Source organism: Rhineura floridana, chromosome 10, assembly GCF_030035675.1.
Source record: "Rhineura floridana isolate rRhiFlo1 chromosome 10, rRhiFlo1.hap2, whole genome shotgun sequence".
Lineage (NCBI taxonomy): Eukaryota > Metazoa > Chordata > Lepidosauria > Squamata > Rhineuridae > Rhineura > Rhineura floridana.
In genome coordinates this window covers 67,178,076-67,191,878 of record NC_084489.1, presented here as the reverse complement: position 1 = coordinate 67,191,878, position 13,803 = coordinate 67,178,076, and the positions used below count along the sequence as shown (strand labels likewise).

At 38.4% G+C, this 13,803-nt stretch overlaps 1 protein-coding gene across 1 annotated transcript in view; it reads left to right on the top strand.

The window, feature by feature from the left end:
* The first annotated feature begins 2,894 nt into the window (after positions 1-2,894).
* EPC1 (enhancer of polycomb homolog 1) overlaps positions 2,895-13,803 on the top strand; it is a 62,848-nt gene continuing 51,939 nt past the window's right edge. The window contains exon 1 of the mRNA XM_061587906.1: positions 2,895-3,708. The gene's annotated coding sequence lies outside the window, so the exon portion shown is untranslated. The remainder of the gene's footprint in view (positions 3,709-13,803) is intronic.

The window sequence follows — 13,803 nt, the reverse complement described above, 5'->3', positions numbered from 1 at the left end:
TTGTGCAGGGGGAAGGGATAATTCCACCTTGTGGTTTTTCCCATTACAGGGTTGCAAGAACACCTGCACTTGGCTGACTTTCTCTTCTCCAAAAGATACAGGATCAGTCTCAGGCCCTGAACCTGGCAACCCTATGCAGCAGCGTCAAAGCACTGTCACTTATTTCACACTAGGGACAATTATGTCCTCTCCTGAGGTGCTATTTGTGTGGATACCAATTTTTTTTTCTCAGAGAGAAGCCCACCAAATAAGCTAAGTCTAGGAAGAGGTAAGTTATATTAGCATGCATAGCTAAGGGTAGACCTGACTTTTATTATGAAAAAAAAATCCAAAATTCCTTTAGAATGACCAATCAAAATGCCCAACATTCATCAGATTGAATGTTAAGCAAAGCAGGAGGGGATGAGGAAAAAGCTGGCTTGGTATGGAAGACATAATGCTTGCACTGAGTCAGCAGTTCATATTTATTGTATAATTTTTGAACAGCCATGTCATTAAGAGCACCTGCACTTCAGAATTTACCACTGTGCCTCTGATAAAAACACTACACCTCTGTCAGGGAAAAATGGTGGCAACCCTACTGACCACAAACACTTCACTTACAGAGATGTGCTCATATGCAGGTGGAATAGTTATCTCTCTTCCAACAAAGGTCTTTTCTAGTAATCACATATTCAGCAGGGTCAACATTTCAAGGTATGAAATATAGAGGTTCATATACTGAATTCCTGCATGTCAAAGACATATAAGAACATAAGAAGAGCCTGCTGGATCAGGCCAGTGGCCCATCTAGTCCAGCATCCTGTTCTCCCAGTGGCCAACCAGGTGCCTGGGAGAAGCCCGCAAGGGATTGCAAAAAGCTCCAAAAAGACCTCTCCAAACTGAGTGAATGGGCAGGAAAATGGTAAATGCAATTCAATATAAACAAGTGTAAAATTATGCCTATTGGGGCAAAAAATCTTAATTTCACATATACGCTCATGGGGTCTGAACTGGCGGTGACCGATCAAGAGAGCAACCCAGTGTGCGGCAGCTGTGAAGAAAGCAAATTCCATGCTAGGGATAATTAGGAAAGGTATTGAAAATAAAACAGCCATATCATAATGCCATTGTATAAATCTATGGTGCTGCCGCATTTGGAATACTGTCTACAGTTCTGGTCGCCTCATCTCATAAAGGATATTATAGAGTTGGAAAAGGTTCAGAAGAGGGCAACCGGAATGATCAAGGGGATGGAGCGACTCCCTTATGAGGAAAGGTTGCAGCATTTGGGGCTTTTTAGTTTAAAGAAAAGGCTGGTCAGAGGAGACATGATAGAAGTGTATAAAATTATGCATGGCATTGAGAAAGTGGATAGAGAAAAGTTTTTCTCCCTCTCTCATAATACTAGAACTCGTGGACATTCAAAGAAGCTGAATGTTGGAAGATTCAGGACAGACAAAAGGAAGTACTTCTTTACTCAGCGCATAGTTAAACTAAGGAATTTTGTCCCTCATACTATTTAACTGCTAGGAGCTGTCATCAGGAGTTTTGGAGTGAGGTTTCATCAATATGCAGATGACACCCAACTCTTTCTCTCTGTTCCATCTGAATCAGGAGAGGCAGCTGAGTTGCTGGACCAGTGCTTGGAGGCGGTGATGGCTGGATGTGGGCCAATAAATTGAGGCTAAATGCTTGCTTGTAAGTGTACTCCACTGCAATCACTTAAACCAGCTTGGTCCTACTGAAGTTTATTATTGCCACCAGTGGAGCTAAACTAGTTTAAGTACAAATATGCTGGCTTAGTAGCTTGTACTGGAAAGACACAATCCTCCAAATCAGGAATAGTCTTCAGCAGGGAGTATTCCGTAAGTGGTTTGAGGCTTGCTAGTAAAATAGCTTTCACAGAAGTCAACAGCGCCCATGAGAACTCAGTTTGGAGCATTATAAGTTCTGGAAAATTGTACTTCAGGGGTGTCATGTTTAATATCTCAAGGTTTGAAATAATTTGCTTGTTAATTTGATTTGAATAAATAATATATTTGCCCTTAGTGTAAAAAACTGAACAGAACTATTTAGATTGTTCAGAAATAAATAATAATATTCTTAGTTGAAGCTAGAAAGACACATACATATAATAATAATAATAATAGCAATTGACACGAAGTTTAATGTTTGTACTTTTGTAGAGCCAACGTTCTTAATAACTTGCTTTGTTTAATTAATATCTCCCCCAGAAGAGGGAAAAGAGAAATAAAGGATTGGGTCTGCTAGATTTGATTTTTTTTCTTTGTTAGGCCAGGGCTTTCGCCTACATTTTTACCAGCACACATAGCAACTGAGTACTGTACCTGACTCAGCTCACAACTGAAGACACACAGCATCAAATTTCCCAGCCCACTTAATTTGAAAGCCTGCCAAGATAGGTGAAAGACCTTATGCATATGTAAAACAGGAAGTTCGAATTACACAGCCATGTAAATTTCCAATGATTGATGCATGTTTTTATTTATTTATTTATTGCACTTGTATACCACCCCATAGCCGAAGCTCTCTGGGCTTTTTAAACAATAAAAAAGATCCGTCCTCGCCTTTCCGGTGTCATGTGGAGTTTGGACCGGGCATTGTACTTGAAGTACTGATTTATTTTGGATTTCTACCACTTCTTGGAGGCCGCCCGGGGAGAAGCACGGTGGGAGGATCCAAAAAAAACTCAGTGCCACAGCCATTTTGTTTGTGGGCAGCATGGTAGAATTCTGTCAGTCAGTGTAAGGAGGGGTTTTTAAACATTCTTTGTAGAATAACTGTGCCTACCACAATGGATATATCTATAGAAATTAAAATTCTTAGCTCTATCTATGACGGTAGGTAAGCAGATTTGTGGCGGGGAGGGGAGTTTCGCCTACTGTTGCGGAAGCCTTTTAAATTCTGTATCAAGGAGTCATGGATTTTATTCCAGGCATGACTGGCTTTTTAGGTGCTATGATATCCTTAAGACAAACTAATTTTGCAATCTTTATTTTAAAATTGTGCTAGGTTCCGTGACCGGGAGAGAGGAGGTTAATTCACGCGTTTATTAGAGGAACACGATTTTAAAAGAAATGCTTAAGATGGGAAGAATTGCCAGAGCCCCTATGTGGAAACGAATGTATTATTTTTGTGTCTATCTTTTCTTTCTCTTTCTTTTCTCTTCACCCAAGGACCCGTTTCTGTACTGAAAGAAACCTTTTTTTAAAAAAAAGCTTTTTGGGGAGCTCTTGTTTTGCAATGTCACAAAAATATGGTGCCTGTGCTTTTGGTGGAAGGGTTGGGGTGTGTTTTAAAAGCCTGTATAAAATGGCACACTGCATTTCTGCATTTTTTCCAGGCTGCAGAAGGGGGAGAGCGGGGGATAGTGCAGGCTGTGGAGGGACACTGCCCTCCTAACCAATCAGAACACGCCTGCTTGCCATTACAAAGTTGTTAACCCCAGAGTCTTCTGGCTTCTTGCTTTTAATCTTCTTTGGATGTTTCCCTGGTTTACCCAAACGCCCCCGCAGATCCTGAGAAAAAACCTTCGGAATCAACCACCGATCATGGGAGAGAATCTCTGTTTTCATTTGCAAAGATTTGTTAAAATGTTCGGGGGTCCTTTTGCTGCGTGGAAGCGGCTATCTGCAAGCGAGAAACTACACACAACCTATTTTCTTACAGTCGTTGTAAAGAGGCAGCTGTCTGCTTCCTTTCCAGGTAAGTTTCCTAATCTTTTTAATAGATATTTTATATTTTCTTTTCCGGTAATTAGCTACCATCAAAGATGTTCCTTATGTTGATTAACCAAATATAGACTCCCCCTCCCTTTTTTTTAGGTCTGGCTCTCTTAATTAATCGCACCAAACGTCGTTTCATTATTTTAGAATATTAGAAACCAGTTTTGCTGTTCTCCTTAAGGGTGAATATATTCGAGCTGTACATTTATACTTTGATCTTTTTATGGCGCCATCAAGAACTCGGATATTTTCAAGGTGGAGTTGGAATCCAGCGTTGATAATAAATACATGCGGAACAAAATACAACATTTTTTTAAAAGGAGGGAGAGGGAAAGAAAGAATAAAATATATTGCTTGTAATAGGAATACCTTTTAATAAGAAGTTAGTGGTTGTAACTAATTAGGGGTGGATAGCTTGGCTTGGTGTAAACTACAAGAGAAGCTGCCCTTCGTGTAACGAAGGAGGGGATTGACATAACAGGGTTTATATTAAGTTTTGTCTGTTACTAAATGTAGGCGAATGAAAAGGCCAGTCAGTTCCTTTTTGGTCACTCATCTCAAAAGTCTGATTGATATAAAGGTTCCTAATGAGTATACCTAGATAGATGTCGTGTTCCTCTTTTGAGAAGGTGTGTTTGGGAGACATTTTGTAATTTTTGGCATTTTTCTAGACGATTATTTATTTATTTATTTATTTTGCACACGGTGGGATTTTTGTTTTGTTTCGTATTGATATGTGTTGGTGGCGCTGTGGTGCTCCTAAACAATTTGTGTTCGTTTTACCAAGAAAAGGGGGGGGGAGAAAGGTGGGGCAAGATCTGATCTATTGTATCATTTCCTCTTTTCTTCTATCGAAATACAATGTACAACCTTATTACATATATTGTATGTTTGTGTGTGTATAACAATATTCAAATCCATATATGTGAAGTACAGTGTACACCATAACAGACGTGTCATCACAGTCCTTTGTTGTTCTGTGAGACTAGAGGCAGGGTTTGGATTTTTTCCTTTGCTTAAAAAAAATCCTCTTGAGGTATGTGAAGAACTACGCCATTCTTTAGTAATTTTTGCCCCTTCTCCAAACAAAATTATTTTGCAGTGGCTAAAAATGATCCTATATACATGGTAGAAGTCCATATATATATGTGGCTTTATTGTGCTATGTATTCACTTTAAAATATTAAGTTTTTTTCATAATTGCTGGTTCATTCTTAAAAGCCCTAATTCACTTTCCCCTAATTTTAAAGAGTAAAAAGGACTGGTAGATTAACAAAAAAATTAGGATTTGCCAGTTTCTTTAAATTTCTGCAAATTATTTAAAGAATATTTCGTTGATTGTTACTACTTATTCAGATTTATTTGTATAAACATGAAAATTAAGCTGAGCAAGACAAAAATGACATAAGGCTTCTTATAAATTACCAAGTTGTCTTCAAACTATCAGTGCTTGCATATATATCTCATACATACATACACACACACACATTGAGAGCACAAATGTATAGCCTCCCCTGGAAACATCTTTAGTGTTCATATATAAACAAAAATGATTAATATGATGCAAAGATGGGTTGGAACATGTAGTTGCACATGCCAAAACCATGAAATAAAAGGTCTTATCTTATAAATACATGGTTTTGAAATGATTAAAAATATCTTAGAATATGCAACAGGTTAATCTGCTAAAGTATTGTAAAAATGTTTTATTTTTCTTTCTTTAGGAATTCCTCAAGCTAGCACTCTGAAGTTCTTTGTATTAGTAATTTATTTATATAATTCTATGGAGCACACATTTAAATATAATAATCATAGAGGACATTGCCTGTACGTGTGTTGTACCACAAATATTTCTAACATATGCCTTGCGGGAATTTGATCCTTGAAACAAATCTCTTTACAAGGAGATTGATGCTGCAGATGTATCTGAAGGTTTCTAAGTAAATTTACTTAAAGGTCATATCTTAGAAGAGGAAAGTAATTTAGTTGTGATAATAGCTTATTAAAATTTTCTCCATTTCAGCATATAAGTAAAAATTTGATCAGTTTAAGGGCAGAATAGCAGCAGAAAATGCTTTCTTTGGTAGTGGGCCCTACTATGTTATAACAATGGTTGCTTGAAAAGGCCAATCATGGATGTTCTCTTGCAGATCTAGGAATGCAACTCATGCAGCCTCCATCTCAGTAAAATGTGGCAGTGCAGCACATGATTGCGCCATACAGTGTTACAGGCACCTTGATACTTGGGTGCATTTCCTGCTGCCTTCTACGCATAGCTGCTGTTAAACAAGAGGCATATGAATGTTCTATGGCTGGCACTGGTAGATCAGGTGTTATCTGTGTTTAAGTAGAGACTACTTCTTACCACCCATTAGTCCTTTCTGCATCTTGATAGGAAAGTATCCACATATATTTGCTCACAGTTGCAATATATGCAATAAAGTTGAATTTTGCTATTTGTTGCACTTGTCTTTCTCCAAAGAGCAGTATGTGGGGAGGGTCCATACATTAGTGGTACGGCATATGCTTTGCATGACTAAAAGCCCGAGATTCATTCCTTGCTACCTCTATTTAAGGATTCTCAGATAACAGGACTGGAAAATACACAAACCTCAGATTTGGGTCAGTCTAGCACTGTCCATTAATCTGAGGTACTGGCAGCTTATTTAAGGTAACTTCATGTGTTCAATGTAGGTAGTCTCCAGGCCTGCATAACTTTTAAAAACCAGAGTAAATTCAGTCAGGCCCTGCCATGTGTTCTCTAGCCCATTCTTAGTCTTCATGGGTATACCTCTTGAGTACTAATCTGCAAGAAATAGTCCCTCTGCAGATACCAATATGATGTATTGCTAAAGATCCCTTTTGGGTTGAATTGCAGTAAGTGGCATGGGCTATACTTGCTAATCTGGATCTACTTGCCATTGTACCTGTTGAAAATGTTATTACTTATGTAATTAATACATCTGTTTGGTATTATAATACACATTGAGATGACTCTGTCGGCTTTGCAAAAAAGCCCACAAAAGTTACTGTCCTGCACCATCATTATTATTACATAGGGTTGAACGGGGACATGGGAAGTACTGGTTTAAACCTCTGTTGAGCTGTGAAGTTGACTGAGTGGCCTTAGGCAAGTCATAGTCCCTCTGCCTAATTACCTCGGAGGGTGATTGGGAGGTTAAAATGACACACTTGAGCTCCTTGGCAGAAGTAATGCATATATAATAAATAAATGCCTGCGGTTGTTTTGTGATGCTCTGATTGTGTAGAGATGAAGGGGAATCCAACTCTTATCAGTTTACGAATTATTTGTGATCTGGTTGTCTGTTGCTAATTCTTATTTGCACGGATAATCTATAATGAATCAACCTACTACTAACAATGTGCTAGGATTTTTTTTTCTTTTTACAGAGTATAACTGACAGTGTGAATGCTTGTGAAGTCAAGAATGAAGGGAGGAAGTTGTCAGACTGACAATTGGTGAGTCTGGGATAAGGGAGTTTCTTAGGGCAATTCAAGAGCTGATCAGATGCCAGGGCAACTCAGAAAATGGATTTAAAGGAGATTATAACACTTTCCTGACTAGAAAGGGTGGGCGGTCTTCTGAGCATAGAAAACCACATGACAGAAAATATGAGTGAGGCAAAATGATAACATGAGGGCCCTTGAATGACTGACAGAAGGGCAGAGAGGTGACACACTAATGGAGGATGACTAGAAACTTGAAGCTAATTAATCTTCTCCCAGGCATTTTAGCATGTGTTTTTTTTAATTGTTTTAAATTTTTTAAAGTGTGTTTTAAATTGTTTTTAAAAGATGTGTTTTAAACTTGTATATTTGTTTTTAGTTACTGTAAACTGCCCAGAGAGCTTCGGCTATGGGGCAGTATACAAATACAATCAGTCAATCAATCAATCAATCAATAAAAGCGTGCTGATGTAAGGATCTGAACAAAGAGGTGACCTTGTATATAGTTATGGAGAATACCAGCTTAATGTAGACATTCTGAACTGAGTAGAGACACTGCAGGAATGAAGACCAGGAAGGGGAAGTTTCAGCAGTCTCATTTGTTCAGTAGCAGCGCTTTGCTGTCCCATCTGAATAACCACAAAGCCTGTACGCATCTAGGATTATGGAGAAAAGCTTGTGATCAGAGGGTGTGACTTTAGACAAATTTGAGTTCTAGTACGTTACCTCTTAGAAAATAAGCTCTTAGCACAAGACATGGTTATATGATATATGAATAGTCTTAAGATACTATGTTTAGTCTGAGATACTGATTCTCTACTTGTTCAGCTAAAAATGTGTAATCCTATATAAAATGGGTTTCCCCCGAAATCATCTAGCTGATAAGGAGCTAAAATTATGTTTGCTACTATTTCTGAAGATGAACTAGTTCTGGATAATGGTGAGTGTGTATGGTCTGAATCTATGCAAGTCTTAATTGAGAGGATGCTTTCAAGTAATGGTTGTGTCGAAGAGACATTTTGCGTCTGTTTTGAGGCATAGAATATAAAGTGGAAAGAAACTGAGTTTATTATCCTATCCTAAACTTGAAAGTGGCTAGTCCCAGGTATTTCAGAGTAAGTGCAGACAGAAGAAAAGGCAGACTGCAGAAGGATACATCCTTGCATATTCCCTCTCAGTATTTAACAGCCAGAGAATCAAATAATACCTTTGGCATAGGTTTGCATCCCATGTCATTGACCAATGATACTGGTTTATTTATTTATTGAAGTATTTATAGGTCACACTTTTCATAGAGTTAGGTCACACCATAGAGTTCATTAAGGCATCTTACACATTACAAAGGCATATAATAAAAACAATAATAAAAGCATCAATAATACTGTTTTGGTTGGAGGTGGAATCATGTTAAAAGGTTTGTCTAAAAAATTTGGCTTTTAAAAGACTCCTGAAAGAAAGGAGGGATGGTTCCTGCCAAACCTCTATTGGTAGGGAGTTCCACAGGGCAGGGCCTGCCATACTAAAGGCTCGGTCCCTGGTGGAGACCAAGCAGACCTTAGAGGCATGGGGAACCACCCAAAGTGCCCCATGAGAAGACCTCAGCGATCGAGGTGGAATATAGGGAGTTTGTTGTTGTTATGTGCCTTCAAGTTGATTACAACTTACAGCGACCCTATGGAGTTAGGCGGTCCTTAAGGTATTTTGAGACCAAGTTGTTTAGGGCTTTGTGAATTAACACAAAGTACCTAGAACCTTTTCCCTAAGGAAGCCCATGGAGGAAAGCTTCCCATCCCATCCTCCCCCCATTAGAGACACCTGCACCCCTTGAATAGCTTTTCTAAAGGATCGGGAGGCTCTCTTGAACATTATGAACTGGAGTACAAGGGGTTGATGGAGTAAGGGAGAATTGCTCAAAATCAAACATCCCTATCTGATTTGGGTCAATTTCCCACATATCCAGTATATCCCGCACACACAGCCACACTGTTCAGGAGGGACCCCATGGAATCTGCAGAGGCTTTTAGGGGGCTCGGAGGGCTACAGGAAGAAAAGGGCATGGGCAATATTCCTTAAATTAACATATCTTGGGACCCTATCCATTCTGCTCCAGTAAATTCAGCCAGTTAAATTCAGCCAATTGAATAGCTCATATTTACAAGATTAATTGCAGGTCTGTTCACATTCATTCCACTAATGTATCTCCATTGTAACCCTTTCTACTATTGTTTCTAAGCTGAAGAGCCTTTCAATCCTACATGTGTGTACTCAGAAGTAGACCACATTGTGTTTGTTGGGGTTTACTTCCAGGTAAATGTGTATAGGATTGCACACAGACTTTCTATGCACTGAAGCTATTCCATATTCATACTGTAGGCATATACACACCTCTTATTCTCTAGGCTGCCCTGGTATATGTTTCTATAAGCACCCATGCAAGTGTGCAGAGTTGGGTGGAGGGGAGAAACGGGGCTTTCTTGAGCTCTGTGGGGTTATTCCATATGTGATACTATGGAAGAACCATGCCTATTATGTTGTATATAACAATGATATGTTTTCCCAGTGAATTTAACTTTGTATCTATCAGCACAGAATGGCATTTGGCATTTTATTCCCAAAGTACTTGGTTATGTGAGATATTCTATGACTCTTTTTAGTCGGCGTCTGCCTAACTACCTTGAATAATTTTGTATTGTCTTTAAGATGGCTGCAAATGTAGAAGGAAAATAACCCATCTGTTCACATTCAAAGAGCCTCAAGTGCTTGTATGTGTTTTTAGATAAGAGTGAGATGCTCTGGTATTTTTAATTGCAGGTAATCAAGTACTACATAATGGGCTAAATTAAATTCTTTTTTTTCTTCCATGGTTCCATAACTACAGAATACAGAATCTTGTGCAACAATGTGTGTCAAGTTCCTCAGAATGTGATTTTTTAAAAGAAAAGCACAGTTTTGTATCTCCATGGTGGAAGACTAGAAAACATACAGTCTGCAGAAAATCTTCATTGTTCAGGGAGTGCAATACCTATGACTTAGAATTTGGTTTCCTGCCCATCTTGCCCTTATACCTACCATTTTAATTGGCCAGCACACTACTCCTTGCCATTAAAAATCCATGTTCTGTAGAAATTAATGGTTAGACTCTGAGTAAGCAAGAAATATATTTATACACAATAAGCATTTTATGTGATATAAATAATGCTAGGGTTCCTGGGTACATGGGGATAGAGAGGCTCTTCTTATACAGAGCTTTACTTGCAGTGTCCTTTTGTAATGTATTTTCAAGAACTGTAAATACTTGAAAACATAAGTTTTTCAAGCTCTTGTCATACATGAAAGTGGCCTAAATTATCACAGTGACTAAGCACCTATTATAATGAGTTCATCTGAAAACTGGGCCAATTAATTGAGAAGAAAATGAGAGAAAGATAGGGGACAGAAGACTTGTTTAGAAAATCTTGGAATAAACTGGCTAGTTAGAAACAGGCATATTTCCCTAAGCACTTTAATTCCAGCTGTAGCCATCTTCTTAGATGACAGCAAGGATATAATGATGGAAGATTACTTCTCATCAGTTCAGCTAACATTAAGAATAAGTAAGTGACAAAGAAGGAGGGAAAAGAGCTGACTTGTTTGTATCAGTCCATACTGATTATGGCGTTGATATTCTCAGTTTCTGGTTACATGAAGATATCTTCATTCAACCAAGGGCTGAGTCAATTACATGACAGATGTTCAGAGAGAATATCTAAACATAGCATAAACTGCTTTTCAGGCTCAATATGGACATAAAACATAAATAAAGTTTTGCTTTCCCCTCCACCCATTTTTATTTTTTTGTTTTGCTTCCTCATTCCTCGAATAGGAAACTTAGTAAGTGCTGTCAGAAATGGAGCCTTTGAGAAACAAGAGATATATATTGGCATGTTCTAGGGAACTACAAGGTTTGCAGAAGGATTAAAAACACACATAAGTGAGCCATTTCCCCCCCCCAAAAAAAAACAGCCCAAAGAAGACTGAGCGTACTTAGTAGTAGCCACAGAATGTTGACATGAAGTTAATAGCTGTTTAAGGAGTTGCCAACCTGGCACCCATAAAGGCCTTCATTAGTGCTCCCGGGTACTTTTTTTCTTTTAAAGTAAGTCTCTAGCCCTCCTACAAAGAAAGTTATGAAGCAAAATATGGCAGGTACCCTTCTAAGCTATTTCTATGAAATGAGCCAGCCTACCTGTTTTTAGCCAGTGAGTGAAGTCAGAGTTGTGATTGTTAAGTGAGTTGTTTGGATGCCAGGCAATTGGAATCCTGGTGTCCTAAAGAGCTGCTGTTTTCCTCTCCCCTTTAGTGCATGTTTCCTGCATCTGTCTTGTTTTCTAGTAGTCCTTGGAATCTCTGTAGCTTACTCTTCCTTTTTACCTAGCAACCAGGATGCATCTTTCCTGTAGTGGGTTCATCTGAGATCAGGTACTAGAAATTATTTTCTGCAAATACTGCTACGTAATGTGCAGTTGGGTGGCAAATGCAAAATATGAAATCTTTGAAAAGAGGCTTAGGCATGTCTCCTGCCATGCAGGGGCTGACGTCCAGGCACTAATTCAAAATGCATTGTAGGGTTAACTTACAGTACAGTGGTATACATGTCTAAGTCAGAAGTAACTCTCTTTGTGTTTAATGGGGCACTCCCAGGTATGTGGGTAGAGGATGGCAGCCTAGGCTTTAGTTTAGGATTGACATTGGGGAAAACAATTCTTGTGCCTTTAACAGCTGTATCTCCACAATTAGGACCAGCATCTGCAGGGACGGGGGAGCAGAAGCAATGAATATAGTCTAATTTTGTGTTATGCTATGACCTCATGCCAGCCATTTTGTGATTGGCGCCCACAGCACACTCTCAAAATTTGAAATGTGCCACTGGTCCAAAAAGGTTGGTGACCCTTGCTGTATTTGGTCTCAGCAGCTTATATTCAGAGATACTGCCTCTGAACGTAGAGAGTCCATTTAGCTTTTATGATTAATGCCCATTAATAGACCATCCTCCCTGATTTTCTCTGATCCTTTAAAAAAATTATCTAAAGGAGGGGCTCTCAAACTGTGGTCTCTGGACCACTAGTAGTCCACAAGTTTACTTTAGGTGGTCTGCAGCATGTCCACATTAAATATTCATTTTTATTTTTAATTGTATTTGTTTTGCTGCTTTTTTATATTGTGTTTTGTTGTATTACAGTTTAAATCCTATTGAATGCAAATTGTAATACAATAATTGTAATACAATTAAAAATGATACAGCATCTATCACAGTGCATTACAATTGCTACAGCAGTCCACCAAGACCATCAGCAATTTTCAAATAGTCCATGCGAAAAAAATGTTTGGAACCACTGGTCTAAGGTATTGGCCATCACCAATTGTTGTAATAACTTAATAATACAAAATTGTGAAATTAATAGAAAACTTGCAAAAGAGGTAATCTTTACAAGCCCACATGCCCTAAGTCCCTGATGATATGCCATGAACTGCCTTGTGTGTAACTTTCTGTTTCTGTTACAGCAACAGCATGCAAATAACTGTAGAACTTACATTCGTAGAATTTCTGCAGATTTCTGGGCCTGCTTTGTAAACCCAGCTATCCATATTCAGCCACTTATTGTACCTCTGTTTCCCATTCTGTTCCTTGTCATTTCAGTGTTTATGCTTTCTAAGCTCATTTCCTTTTCTTCCTTTATTTTGATATTATTCCTTCTAGTTACTTCCTAAGTATAGTGTAAATGCTGTATGTCCCAGGGCACATGAACTAAAGGCGCAGGAACCTCACTGAAACAAATCCAATCAGGGTCTATTCAGAATTTGGATGGGAAACCTTCTAAGGTCCTATATACATATCACCTTGATTCCAGGATGAAAGAAGGATGGGATATAAATGTACTTAGTAAGAGGTTCTGCTGGTCAGCTTCATAATCTTTTTACTACAGACTGGGATTGGAACCAGATGTGTCTGTCTTTATGTTGCTATAGGATTTGCATTTGGAAAAGTTATTTTGTGTGTTTTTGAAGAAAAGCTGATTTCAGATAGTGAGACAATATGTATTGGTTTGTATGACCCATTCACAGCCACTTTCCTACCAGAAATAGCATCATACAATTGTATGATGCAGTCAAAAGCAGTCATTTCATTAAAGTACTTTCCAGCTTTGAGTTGCAACTTAAACATTCATAAACCAAAAGGCAGATCACTACCATTTTGACATAATGCAGTACTACCAAAATAACGCTTTGTTAACTGTTGAATTTTATCAGTTTAAATTTACATGCTCAAGAATGGAGAACAAAAAAGCTTAGTCGTTTATACAGTATTATCTTTCTAATTCTCTGCTACAAACAGATTATGTTCTTTAAACTTCAGACTGTGTATGAATAGGGAGAACCAAAATCCCAGCCACATTTTCCTTTTAAGAAATAGCAGCATAGGTATTTATAATGAGTAGTATTTCAAACCAAGGTATTCCCAATATCTATGTATGGATGTGAAAGTTGGACAGTGAAAAAGGCAGATAAGAGAAAATTAAACTCATTTGAAATGTGGTGCTGGAGGAGAGCTTTGCATATACCATGGACT